The following is a 14,291-nucleotide window of genomic DNA, read 5'->3' on the forward strand; positions in this document are numbered from 1 at the left end:
GGTTTTGCTCATACTCAGCGTTCCGTACAGACTGTCGCAGAATTTCTTCCAATTGCTTTCAGCCAATTTTAAGGCATAGTCTTCTGCCTCCTTTGTGATTTCAGAAATGCAGATTTTGAGTTTCTTATTTAGCTTCTGCCTCTTCCACCATTTGCTGAGCCTCCTGCAAGCTTCCCAAAGGTGGAGCAGATGCGGATTGATGGCTGGAGCTTCCTCTGTGGTAGCCAGGTTTTTGGTGACCGCCTTTCTTTGCCTGCGGAGGTTATCACACCATTCGTCCTGGGTTCCTATGTCGAGATCTGCATCTGTTGTGCGTTGCCTCTACTCTGTGGGAGATGTGGGGTTCTCCTCCGTACTCTTGGGACAAAGGAGCGACAACACAGTAGTGCAAACAATCACAAGGGCATTTATTGCACCTTTCATAGATCAATGCCTGCTAGCCGAGTTGCTACCCGCAAAACATGTTGATGGGCGCGCGACAAATCTAGAAGTCCGACTCACTGCGACCGGAAGCGAGTGAATATGTTTGCCCCATGCTTGATCCCAACACCTGGTCGTTCGCGCGTGCTGTCACGCAAACGGTGTCTAAGGCGGCCACGCGAGACGGTCTCGCAGAAGCATGGGTCGGTGCACGCGCGGCACGGCACGTCCGTGCTGCTTGCTTCCCGAACCCCAAAGAAAGAGCGCCTTGTCTTCCGACGCCCAAGTAGCCCCACCTGTCGGCGGCGTTAGCAGCGAAACACTCGTGCCCTCTCCCGCACTGCGCTTCAACCACATCGACCGCCGCGGGCATCACGCAGGCCATCACGCCTGCGCGTGGCCTGCAAGCATCACGCAGGCCACGCGGCGAAGCCGGATTACAGGAGACACGCTATGCGGGAAAAACATCAGTGGACGCACGAGAGTCGCGCATCCCCACATCCCCCCCAACCTTAAATCACTACATATTCCAGCGAGACATGTGACACGGTCTAACATCAAACCATGCTTCGCGAACAAGATAGTACATGCAACAGTGGCTGCGCCAAAGAAATGTCCACACGTTGTCCATAGCATGCGAGCCGATATTGTCCTTGGGTACACCGCTGGCGTCCGCCGGTCACAGCAGCAGCTCTGCAGACTCGACGGCACGATTCCAGGCCAGGACGCCGGAGACGACGATGACGCGGTAGTCGGTACGAGCAAGCGTCGCTGGCGCCGACGCGCCCTGCTGGGAGGAGCCGCCATAGCTGTCGGTGACCGCCGGCTCTTTTGTCCGCCGCCGAGGGTTGTGAGCTGGATGCAGGAGGCCGCCGAAGTCGCTGCGCCGAACTGGCCTCAGCATCACCATCACCCCGGGTGGCTCGATCGTAGTCCGGGGCAGAAGCACAGGCGATGTGCAGGTGACAGCAAGCCAGGGGTGACTCCAATCACGCTGCGTACACTCAACACACTTGGCAAACACTGAAGTAGTGCAAGGGAGAGGAATTCTGCATGCACATCGCCCACGTGCTACGATGTTCAACTTGGCTAGCAAAAGATCGGGCAGCTACTCAGATCCTAAGTTCACGTGAACGAAGCTCGCTTTCTTGAGTCGAACGAGTAATTTCAATTCGTGCGAGGCTAACTAGAACGAGGGAAGCAACTTGCAACACCTCAATGCCACGGTCCACCAGGTTGTGTCCCTCCACGTGCGACAGGCAGCTTAGAAAGCCTTAGGCCTAAAGCGTGGCTACCCTGACAACAACCGGCATCCAAAAACAACACCCAAAATGAGTGCAAAACAGGCAGCCGCGAGGAGACGTCAGCTCTGTGAGGTGGTCCTACTCCGCTCGGTGCACACAGCATCCGAGTTGACGGCGCCCACCGTCCCAGACGGTGTCAGAGCGCCCGGTGCCAGGCCACAATACCAGTCAGGTCGTAGTGGCACCTGTGGCCCGCCGCCACCCGGCTCCCAGAGCCGCGACTTCATCCGAGTCAAAGAGATAGAAGAAGCTATTTACATGAGAAATTCGGACCACCCACGAGGCTTCTGTACTCACTCGCTTCAGGCCTGCCACTATGCTCCGCGGGCGCTATGCCTCGCTCTCCGAGGATGCGGACCACGTGGCTCACGTACTGACGAATGTCATTAAAAAAAAACACTTGCGAAAAGGCTTAGCATGTTGACATGTTCAAACACACTACAGCCACCATCACCTCGCTCAAGAAAGCATGCCGCCGACGCTAGCGATCAAAATTCACGCTAGGCCTACGCTTCGGTTCAAACAAAGGTCTCGAACGAAGCAAAACTGTTAAAACTATCGTCCGATGCCCCAAGAGCCCCACGTTGGGCAGCCAGATGTGGTGTTCTCACCCGTTCTCTTGGGGCAAAGGAATGACAACACAGTAGTGCAAACAATCACAAGGGCATTTATTGCACCTTTCATAGATCAATGCCTGCTAGCCGAGTTGCTATCCGCAAAACATGCCGATGGGCGCGCGACAAATCTAGAAGTCCGACTCGCTGCGACCGGAAGCGAGCGAATATGTTCGCCCCATGCTGGATCCCAACACCTGGTCGTTCGCGCGTGCTGTCACGCGAACGGTGTCCAAGGCGGCCACGCGAGACGGTCTCGCAGAGGCATGGGTCGGTGCACGCGCGGCACGGCACATCCGTGCCGCTTGCTTCCCGAACCCCAAAGAAAGAGCGCCATGTCTTCCGGTGCCTAAGTAGCCCCGCCTGTCGGCGGCGTTAGCAGCGCAACACTCGCGCCCTCTCCCGCACTGCGCTTCAACCACATCGACCGCCGCGGGCATTACGCAGGCCACGCAGCGAAGCCGGATTACAGGAGACACGATATGCGGGAAAAACATAAGGGGACGCGCGAGAGTCGCACATCCCCACAACTCGAATCTAAGTCGACCCCGTTATATTGCATGTGACAAGAGAAAAAAAGAAAGTGCATACCCGCAGGCGCATTCCATAACGAAAATTTATTAGTAGCTGGCATGGTCAGTGAACTACTTGTCCTCACTAGTGCTGCCATCGTCATTGCTGCTACGGTCCCACAGCATGTCGTCGCCCAGCAAAATTTCGCATTTGCATACATACATAAGTCCACGCTGAAAGCACCTAACCACACAGAGCCGTCAGGGAGGTTCTTTTGACATGCCCGGCTGGCGTAAGTTCGCGGTCTTCTGCTGCCAGCCACTCGTGCTCACGGCGGAGCAAGTCCCTAAAAGGTGAAGATCCAGGCTCTTCTCATGACCGTGTCGCACGTCACTGGCAGGGACTGATCACGCATTTCGGCGACGTACGCCACAAGCTTGGCCTTCAGCTCCAGAAAGCGTTCAGACTTCGGCCCGCGGAAACTTCTTCGCTTGCCGTCACAGGTGAAAATTTTGCTTCACTGCCGTCGCCACTCTTGCACCACCCATTAAAAAACATCAAACTCGAGGCCCGTTGCGCAGTTAATTGTTTCCTCAACGTAAAGGATGGCAGCCCTCTTCAACGCTGCTGGGAACGAGCAGCGAATGTTTAGTGGACTCGGGGCACTCATGATGACTGAGGAAGCACGGAAGTAGCACTTGGCTGGCAGTCAAATTGAACCCATGAAACCAAATGGCCACAGGGAAAGAGAAACATGCGAGCGGTGTCTGCACTTCCATGAACTATTGATACCCCCCGCACGTGGTGCTGTTCTGAGGGTGCCACCGCAAATAGAACAGCAGCACTTCCATGAACTATCGCCACCCCACATAAGTCCGGTGCGCGCTGTAAAACAAAAAAATGTTGAAAAACCCTTCCAAAAAGTGAACAAACGCACGGGATAGCAGAAAGCTACAGGTGTGGCTGTAGAGCGAACATAAAATTGTAACTACGTTGTAGCTCTCCTGATATCCCATTGTTCTTGCTTTTGTTGCGGTGCGATGTTTTGGTTTCGATTGTTAGTCGATTCGCCCACTTCAGATTTTCCAATTAAAAAAAAATTGGTTGACTTACAATCATGTAAATACGGTATGCAGTGATCACTCGCCAGGCTTTGAGTGTTCAGCCACATGGTGCCCACGAGATTCCTTCCCATTGTCAGGTCAGGACTAGTGTCTGTTTGTGCGCGATTCCCTATCCTTGTTGGGATTGTGGGGTTCATGAGCAGTTGTAGATCGCCGCTTATCCATAAGTTCTACAACCTTTCTTCCCTTGACGTCTTGGGGTGGGGTAGCCCATGCCCGGTCCTTTGCATTAAAATCCTTGGCATTTAGTAGTGGTTTGGTGTGCGCTTTTCTAACCACTCCTTCAGTTATCTTGGTAAAATCAGCTGCCCTTTGATGGAGACAGGGGGGCTATAAATGTTTAGAAGAAAAAACGCCATGCCATCCTGGGCCCTTGCACAGAATTACGACTAATAGGTGAGGGATGTCCGTATCGGCACCGGTATCACGTTTGATTAGCGTTATGGATCTGTGTCTTAGCGTTGCTACTCTGTGTTCTCCCGAAGCTGTACAGTAAAAGCTCGTTAATTCGAACCGCAAGGGGAAGCCGCTTGAGTTCGAGTTAACGAAAGTTCGAACTAACGAAAGTGAGGGAGAGAAACAGTACACTGCGATTTGGAAGCAGTCGGGCATGTCAGAAAGTGATGGCGTTTGCTTCGGGCACACGCCATCTTCAAGTCGAAGCTCTGGGTCCGACTGTGCCCCACCACCGATGTCCACCGAAACGAACGTTAGCCGAGGCTTAACACCATCACAATCAATCGCGATGGCCGATACCTCCTAATCTGAAAACAGCGGTGCACAACCGATGAAGACTGCCGAGACAAAGACGCTGAACATGTGAAGGTGGCGGAGGCCCTGATTCGTTGGTTCTTGATTGCAAGCGCAGCTGCGACGTACTTGATTCGCTGTGTTTTGGCGCTTGTCGTGCCATCTCCGCACAATATTAGCAGCTGTGCAAGATTTGTAAAGCCTCCGAGATTCGCAACCGGCAAGAAGTCTCGGAGGTTGCGTAGAACGGAGAGGCGGCAGCCGCCGCTGGCTTCTGGCTGAACCCGCGCAGGTTAGATTTTTTTCCGATTTTGCCTTCTCTCGCTGTTCTCTCCGTTTCGGAGGCAATACAGCCTTGTGTGTAGGCAGTAGGCGTGTTTCTCCGGCCGTGTGTCAGGCGAGCGTAGTTCGAATTATCCGTGAGGGAACCTTCTCGCGTTCGAATTAATGGACTTTTTTATACATAGACTTCTGTGGAGCTTGGCCGGACCAAATCGTACAGTTCGAATTATCCATAAATTCGAATTATTGAAGTTCGAATTAACGAGCTTTCACTGTATATGTTTCATAGCCCTGCATCCTTGGTTTGATTCCGACTTCCTGGAGGGCTATTACAGCCGGTGGCGTCTGTTGGGACTTCACCAGCTGCTCTAGCACTCCCTTTTTACGCCGGAACCCTCTGCAGTTCCACTACCAGGCCTCTGTGGTTTACCTAAGGCCCCTGGGGCACTTAGCCGTGACTTCCTGAGTCTTGTCCGATGGTGTGCAGTAAGGATAAGGGGACTTTGCATTAGCGCGTAAAAAAGATTGTGGACAGGAACATGAAAAAAGACATACTGAACGCAAGTTAGGGCAGAAAGCTGGGCTAGTTGGTGGTTATTCGTATAAGGGGACATTGCACTAGCGCGTAAAAAAAGGCACGGACAGGAACATGAAAAAAGACACACCGAACGCTAGTTAAGGCATAAAGCTGCGCTAGTTGGTGGTTATTTATATAAGGGGACATTGCACTAGCGCGTAAAAAAGGACATGGTCAGGAACATGAAAAAACTGGCTGTGGCTTAGCTAAGGTTAAGCCCAGGATGCGAAGCATACTAGCCTTTATTTTAACGCGACAGCGTTAAGGAGCTCGTGTCGCTGAAAAGCCAGTGTCGTCGGCGTCGGCTCAGGCGCGCGGCGCTTGCTCAGCTGCACATTTCGTTGTCGCGCCGAACGCTGCGTTGCTCGAGGCTCACCGCGTCCGATGCGGGGCGTGTAGTCGCTGCGCCGTAGCAAAGCCACCTAGAAACAGTCTCTGTAGCACGCCGCAACCTTCGCTTCTCATTCCAATGAGCAGCTCTGTCTCCAGGAGGCATTTCACCTAGTGAGTGTCTAGCAGAGGCAAGCGCAGCTGCTTATATACCGCCGCGACGCCGTGAGCGACGGCGCGAGTTGGAGCCCCGTTTCTCCTCTGTCGTGACGTCACGGTGTTACGTGGTATTGAAGGCGACCCCGCCGCACCTGAGGAGCTGGGTTGAGCTTTAGTAATATGCTTCGCATAAAAGACACACCAAATGCTAGTTAAGGCAGAAAGGTGGGCTAGTTGGTGGTTATTCGTACAAGGGGACATTTGACTAGCGCGTAAAAAAAGACACGGACAGGAACATGAAAAAAGACACCCCGAACGCTAGACATGTTGTTCCTGTCCATGTCCTTTTTTTATGCGCTAGTGCAACGTCCGCTTATACGAATAATCACCAACTAGCCCAGCTTTCTGCCTTAAGGGGAGACGCGGGTTTTACATTGCGAAAAATGGCAAAAAAAATGATTTTTTTTAAAATCATATTTTCAGTTTCTATAACCCTTTCTCTATCTGATACCCAAATATCATCACTGTATACCACTTAGAAGTGCTCTAAAAGATTCGTTTTATCAGCCAAGGTGGCGAAAAATCTCGTGGAAATCAAGAAAGAACAGCGTTTTTCACACCACAATATCTCCGGAATGGCGTGCCCGAGCGCCGCCATCTTGGTCTTGTTGGAAAGTGCATTTCTCAGTCTTCGAATTTGCCGCTTCAACGATGTCCTTCACACAGTAACAAGCCTACAAAAAGCAAATGATTGAAGGTTGTGGCGGAGTCTGCGATTGGCCGCGCTACAGTGTACTAGAATAGGGGCAGTGTGTTCAGGAAGCGCTCGCCGCTGAGGCGCTTCATGTAGACAGCACGAGATGGCGCTGTAGGAACATGGGCGGTACGGAACGTAAGGCGCAGTGCCAGCGCTGCACGCTGATATTTTATAATCGTTTTCTGTTGCAATCAAATAGACGTGCAAATGCTCGGCGGATGCTAGGATGCATCCCCGAAACTCGCTACATATAAGAGATGAATGGTATGTGCACTCCTAGCGCATCTCAACGCCCATTAGACGCATTTATTAACCTGACAGCAAAGGTTTTGCAGGCACAGAAGTAATGGCGTAAAGCCGTTAAATTTGTTTTGAGCCACGTTGCCACGTAACCAGAAATTATTCGAACAGAAAAGTCGGCTGCAATTAACGCCGTAGTAAAGGACATCGAATTGATTTAAACCAGCTTGGATTCTAGGTGCACACATTTTCTTTTGCGGTTCTCATTCATAAAAAAGCGGCCGCGGCATCCGCGACCCAACGTCAAGCGCTTAGTTCCTCAGCCGCTGTTGTAGAAGAGAAGGCAAAACAACATGTACGTACATAGCCCAAAGCCAAAGAGCTTCCCTGCTTGGCATTTACCTTCTTTCGCGATAAACATTTGTCCCTCGTTCTGTTTCGCGAGCCCCCTGCAACTACATAAGTTTATTCGTGATTTTTTTTATTTACATCATGAAGTATTCCTGAACGTCAGGCTCATGTGCGAGTATGAGACACACCGACATCCTACATTTCTATGGAAGGAATAAAACAGGTAGGAAAGGCGCTAAGTAAAAGGCATCTCTGCAAAACTACACACAGTATGCCAAAACACAGAAAAACAGTGCAAGTACATTCCTACCCAAACAATGGAGACCTACAGCGGAATTAATATGCGCATATAAATTACTTCATTCATTTTTAATTATATTAACAAAATTAGCTTTTTGAATCCCCCAGAAAAAGTTGTGCAATCAGATGAAAAAGACAAAGAAGAGTCAGCATACATATGTTGCACCAGCCTGCTAAGAACAGTATCGCTAACTTTAAAGTGCAATTTCTTTTTTCATCATGCTTCTCTTCACTGATTAACACTTTTTACGTAAAAGTGCAGCCTTGTTAGGACATAAAAACGCACAACTGCTGATGTGAAATCATCAGCATGTAATTTGCAGCATATATGGCATAGCCAAATTTAAAGCTTTCACTAGAATCATGACATCAACTATGCTGTCGCTGCAAAGCTCCTCTTTGCGGAAGAAGGTTGTAAATATATTCCCTCAAGTTTCTTTAGTGCTTCGAAAAGCAACTTGGACGGATACAGCAATCCTCCCCTGTCACAAATTTCGTGAATTTTGAGACTGCTACTGACACTAGAGTTCTGCAAAAGAAGAGAGCGGCAGTCCTCACATTTCTTGCGAGCAAAAAATTTCTTCGCGACATACCCTGCCATATATAACGGATGAGGCGGTCACCGCTCCTTTCCTCCACATAAGCCCGGTGCTCTGCCGGAGTATTGTTTAGCCTTTGCTCTAGCAGCGTAAGATTTCCAGCTTCAACGAACGCAACAATTGTGGCGCAACGTCCCCTTCCTTGTCAGAATTATCAAGTGAGTGAAGTAGTGATACCAAGTGTTTGCTGACCTTTGTGTTCCCTGTTTGCATTGCCTTCGCCAAGATATAAAAAGGCAATTCACAACAATTAAAAATTGAGGCGGCGTTGGGTGATCGTTGGATCCGCACGACTACTCCCCCCTCACAAGAAGTTCCCCAACTTTTATTGGCTTAGTCTAGATGTCAATAGGTATTTAAAACCCTCTCCTTCCAAGTATTCTAACAGAGCCAAAGTGCTGCACAATGTCGCACGGAGCTCATCTGCCGTCGACTGGCTCAAGCCGCAAAGTCCTTTTGCAATGGAAAGCACATTTAACGCCAGCGAACAGGGACAGAAGGAAGACGACACCAGAATGCGCTAACTTCAACAACTTGATTTTCAGGAAACGCCCACATATTTAACCCATGCACAGTTAAATAGGCGGGTGTTTCCTGACAATCAAGTTAAAGTTAGCGCATTGTGGTGTCATCTCCCTTCTGTCCTTGTTCGCTGGCGCTAAATATGCTTTCCAAGTCAGTCTACCAACACGCCCAACAAATGGCAATCCTTTTGCACGTGACTCCCAACGAGACAGAAACTCGAGGAATGCCTTCAGAGCCCTTCAGAGCAAGCACACGGCAAGTCTACCAACACGCCCAGCAATCTACCAAGTCACCAAGTCTACCAAGTCAGTCTACCAACACGCCCAGCAATCATTTGCAATCATGCAATCATTTTGCATGTGACTCCCAACGAGACAGTGAACTCGAGAAATTCCTTCAGAGCCCTTCAGATCAAGCACATATATGGCAAGCACGCTGCAACTGGCCGCAACACCACAGAACGCAACACACGGAGAACGCGTCCGTACAGCCCGTGCGACTGCAGCGCCGCCGCATACATCCGGGACCTGTCTACGCTCCCGGCTTCAAAGCGATGCGTGGCGCGCTGCGCCGTCTGAACACACTGCCCCTATCTAGTACACTGTAGCCGTGCCCGCCATGTGACTCCAGCGCGGTTCGCCATTGGTCCGCCGCTCGCGTCGTCTGCTCGGCTCTTTTCACCTCGCGAGTCAGAACGTCTCCACTCACCGTAACCTCGACGTGCCGAAACGGGCACTATGCGGACATCGCAGTAGCGTGGCCGATTCCTACGTTTGTGGACATTTCAGACTCGCGGCTAAGCATTCTGAGCATCGGTGACGCGGACTTTGCGACCAAGATTCACGCGCGAAATCCTTGGACATGCGGCTAAGCCTTTCAGCACTCGGTGTTTCGGAATTCGTGACGAAGCACATCGCACATGCAATCCTCGGACACGCGGCTAAACATTTCGTGCACAGGAAATCTCCGACGCGGCGATCATGCACATCACACGCGGAATTCTCGGACCCTCACCTAATCATTTTGTGCATCAGCGCCTCCGACTGCGCGAACAAGAGCATCGAGTGTCGACTCCTCGAGCCTGCGTCTAGGCATTTCGCGCGTTGGCACCTCGGACTGCGCGAATAGGCGCATCGAGTGTCGACTTCTTGGAATGCGCGGCTAGTTATTTCGCATGTCTGCACCTCGGACTGCGTGACTAAGCACATCGAGCGTCGACTCCTTGTGTCTGCGGCCAATCATTTCGTGTGTCGGCACCTCGGACGCGCAACCAAGCACACTGCGCGTTCGCTCTATGATCATATTGTCACGATAGCTCGTAACAATATCTATCATACCCCCCATAAAGAGAATATCATCATGAGCTCTGTTCTCTAGGCCCCTTAGGCTGGCACATCTGGCTGAAGAAGTGATCGAGCCATCATACAAAAGTACAATTCTGGAAAGCACCTAGCAGCTGCATATCTATCACTGGCTCTCTGATCATAAGTTCCACAGCCACTGTCAGGTGAACATGACTTGGAAGGCTACTTACACTCAGAGCCTTCATTCAGTAACATGGTCAATTCTACAAAATGAAAAAAAAAAATGCCTCACTAATTGTTTTGGAGACTGCTGTTAATCAGGCAGCCTGCAGGTACAACGCTGGAACTATATTCATGCCCACACAGAGTTCTGCAGCTTGGTTTGAAACCCAGGCACCATGCTCTTTGTAGGAAATGGTGCCTAATAAAGTTTCCTGTGCTAGTTCAGTGGCCAGTGTGCTAATATTTTGAGAGTTTGCAGACACACATTTAGTATGGGCATTCTAACAATACATAGAGCTTCAAAATGGTGCCATTTGTATTGCTGTAGATTCACTTCAGCGAAAGCTACGTTTGTTTGAAACTTTAAATATGTTTATTTCAGTTTGATGTTTTTGCTCACTGTACTCAGCCTTACACGTGTTTTGTCTGGGTTGTTTTTGGCCAAAAATGACAAGGGTGGTATTATGTTATTCATATTGAAATGATCTGGGGGGTGATGCTATTTTTATTACTCTTGCACTGTCATGAAAATTACATTCAGGTATAGTACTCGCTGCTAATTAGAAAAAAATGTTCTTAATGAATGCAAAATTGTTTTCTTGACCGTAAAATGCTTCCAAATGAATAAAAATAGCACACCCCCTACAGTAGGTCTTTAGCAATGGTGTCATGCATTTAGTTTTTGGTTTAGCAAGAAGGAATCATCGAAAAGCCCCGTAACCGAGTTTGAAATTAATTTGACTTTAGACCTCAATATTCTTTGAACTGCTACAGCTATCAAATATCTAATTACAGATCTTAAATCAGCACGAAAAATTACTACCCCAGACAATGGAGTTTGTTAAAGATTCATCCAAAAATAAGAAAAAAAGTTTTAGGACCCACGTCCCCCCTTAAGTGCAGACCGGGCCTATTATAGGACTTTCCTGCCTTTTCTTTAATAGTAGAGCTTGTTGTTTCTTTTCTGATCAGCTGCCTGCACGCAATTTGTAAGGCTTGTGTTCTCTTGTCTATCTTCTCGTCTTGCATGGCGAATTTCCGATGAATGTATCGTGTAAAGCGGGCGACTGTCGTTTCTATCAGGTGTGTTACTGTTGCCTCCGTGACTGGTGTCACCTGTACAGTCTTGGCAGTGCTATTGTTCCCCGCCGCTGTGTTATTTGATTGAGGGAGTGACTGTTGAATTGCAGGTGCTTGTACCTGCTTTTTAAGCTGCCTGTTTTCTCTCTCCCAAGTCGCCTAATCTGACTTTTGTGATTTCTAATTCTCTTAGCTTCGCTAGTTCGGCAGAAAGTGTGTTGTCTGGTTCGGTTTGGGAGGCCATTGCTGCCCAGCTCAACTCAATTTCTTCGTTAGCTTGTGTCATTTTCTTCTGCTTCTGTTGAAGGGGTGGTTGTTGCCTCAGCTCAGGGGAGCTAGATCGCCCCCTAGACTCTGATCTTGACCTGGACTTGGACCTTCCCGAAATGACTGAGCGCTCCCTTTTCGAGCTCAGCCAGCGTTGCTTGATTATCCCCCGCTGCTTGGGCCAGCTCTAGTGCTGGTGCTGTTGCTGCTTCGGTCGGCCTCGCGACTGGATTTTCTTGAGTTTGTTGTGACATTCTGGTGCTCCGGTAGCGTGTTCCCTGCCGCAAAAGGCACAAGTGGTTTCACAGGTGTGGTCTTGCAGTGGGTCCTCTATTCCGCACTGGGTGCATTGGTTTGTCGCTACTCTTGGGCACACGTCCATATGGCGGCCCGTCGCCTGGCAGGTCCTGAAGTACTGAGCCATCATAATCGGGCAGCTGACACCGAGGTGCCCCCATGTGCTCCTCATGCCCTAGCTGCTGAACTGGATGTGTACCTTCGAAATGCCTGGGCCTTTGCACACGACCGCCAAATCTTGGCAAACGCCAGCCAGGCCAAGTATTACAACAAAAAGTGCACTCCAGCTACCTTCAACTTTGGAGACTTGGTTCCCTGGGACACTCACCTGCTAAGTAAGGCAGCCATTGGATTCATAGCCATGTTTGCCCAACGACGCACAGGTCTCTTTAGAGTGAATGCACACTTTGTACACTATACCTACAAACTCAGAGAACCGGCTACAGGGAAACAGAAAGGCCTCGCTAATGCAGACTAGCCGAGTCCTTACCGTGTGCCTTGGAAGCCCTCTTCAAAGGATAAAAGGGGGGGAGGGGGATATGTGAGATTACCGGGCCGACGTCAGGTGGCATAGAGTCGAAGGCACGAGAGGGTAGGCAACTGGATAGAGTAGCAGGCACGGGACGGTAGGCAACGGTGTGTGGCAGGGAGGGAGAAAATGAAAGGTGTGTGTGTGTGGTCGACATGCGGGGAGTGCGTGACAACGAACTGAGTGAGTGAAGTAATCGGCAGAGCAAGCCGCGTGCGGTGCGGAATGCAGACTATGTGTGTGTGCGTGTGCCGAGGATTTCCCGAAATCAAGAACGTACATGACAACTCGATAACGATGAACAAATACACATGTCAATATTTAACCATAAATGGAAATAAATGGAAAACAGTTGCCTGGCATAGACTGAACATCTGCCGAGCAAAGCGGATGTGACATCACTCCCTGCTCTGTCACTTTTCCTCTCCCAACGCTCGCCTGCTCACAACAGCTGTGCGCTCTCGCTCGTTACGTACTCTGACGTCAGCACAGAAGATGCCGTGTAAAATGTGCTTCCTCCTCAGTCTCCCTCGCCCTCATATCATGCCAAGGGAAAGACGTTTGCTCGCTTAACCTAAAGAACACCAATGCCGAGGTGCAAGTGCCACAAGAGACACCTACATCAAAGACTAGGGTCATCATCATCAGCCTGGTTACGCCCACTGCAGGGCAAAGGCCTCTCCCATATTTCTCCAACAACCCCGGTCATGTACTAATTGTGGCCATGCCGTCCCTGCAAATTTCTTAATCTCATCCGCCCACCTAACTTTCTGCCTTCCCCTGCTACGCTTCCCTTCCCTTGGAATCCAGTCCGTAACCCTTATTGACCATCGGTTATCTTCCCTCCTCATTACATGTCCTGCCCATGCCCATTTCATTTTCTTGATTTCAACTAAGATGTCATTAACTCGCGTTTGTTCCCTCACCCAATCTGCTCTTTTCTTATCTCTTAACGTTACACCTATCATACTTCTTTCCATAGCTCGTTGCGTCGTCCTCAATTTGAGTAGAACCCTTTTCGTAAGTCTCCAGGTTTCTGCCCCGTAGGTGAGTACTGGTAAGACACAGCTATTATACACTTTTTTCTTAAGGGATAATGGCAACCTGCTGTTCATGATCTGAGAATGCCTGCCAAGCGCACCCCAGCCCATTCTTATTCTTCTGATTATTTCTGTCTCATGATCCGGATCCGCAGTCACTACCTGCCCTAAGTAGATGTATTCCCTTACGACTTCCAGTGCCTCGCTGCCTATTGTAAACTGCTGTTCTCTTCCGAGACTGTTCCGAGACTAGGGTAGCGTACCGTTTTTTTTTTGCTCAGAGTGACACAGCAATTTTTTTTTTAAGTGCAGCGTTGGGTTTGGAACTCTTCCATGTGATGCCAATGTGACGGCCTTGTGAACAAACAGTACAATTTTGTTTGGCCCATGGGTTGTGCATCGCAGAGAAATGGGTGGTGAAAAGGCATCATTTTCATCCAACTTAGATTTGCTATGAAGGAAACCCATGCAGGTTTATTTGCAGAGTTAAAGCTTTGTTGTTGAATTCATCCTGGATTGACCAATGCCTTTTCATGGCTCTGCCATCAAAGCTAACCAGGGGGCAAAGCAGAAGTGCATTTGAAGAGGTGGTGGGAATTTTATGAAAGTAAATTCAACTGTAAGCTGCTACTCATATGTCATTTTGTAGAAGTGATTTGTTTGTGCACTGATTGAGGTTCGTGGAATAAGTGAGATGAGCTTGTGCT

General features: G+C 49.7%; 1 protein-coding gene across 7 annotated transcripts in view; it reads left to right on the forward strand.

The window, feature by feature from the left end:
• The window catches only part of faf (ubiquitin carboxyl-terminal hydrolase-like faf), a 758,782-nt gene that overhangs the window by 216,504 nt on the left and 527,987 nt on the right, over nucleotides 1-14,291 (forward strand). The window lies entirely within an intron of this gene.

This window comes from Dermacentor albipictus, chromosome 1, assembly GCF_038994185.2.
Source record: "Dermacentor albipictus isolate Rhodes 1998 colony chromosome 1, USDA_Dalb.pri_finalv2, whole genome shotgun sequence".
NCBI lineage: Eukaryota > Metazoa > Arthropoda > Arachnida > Ixodida > Ixodidae > Dermacentor > Dermacentor albipictus.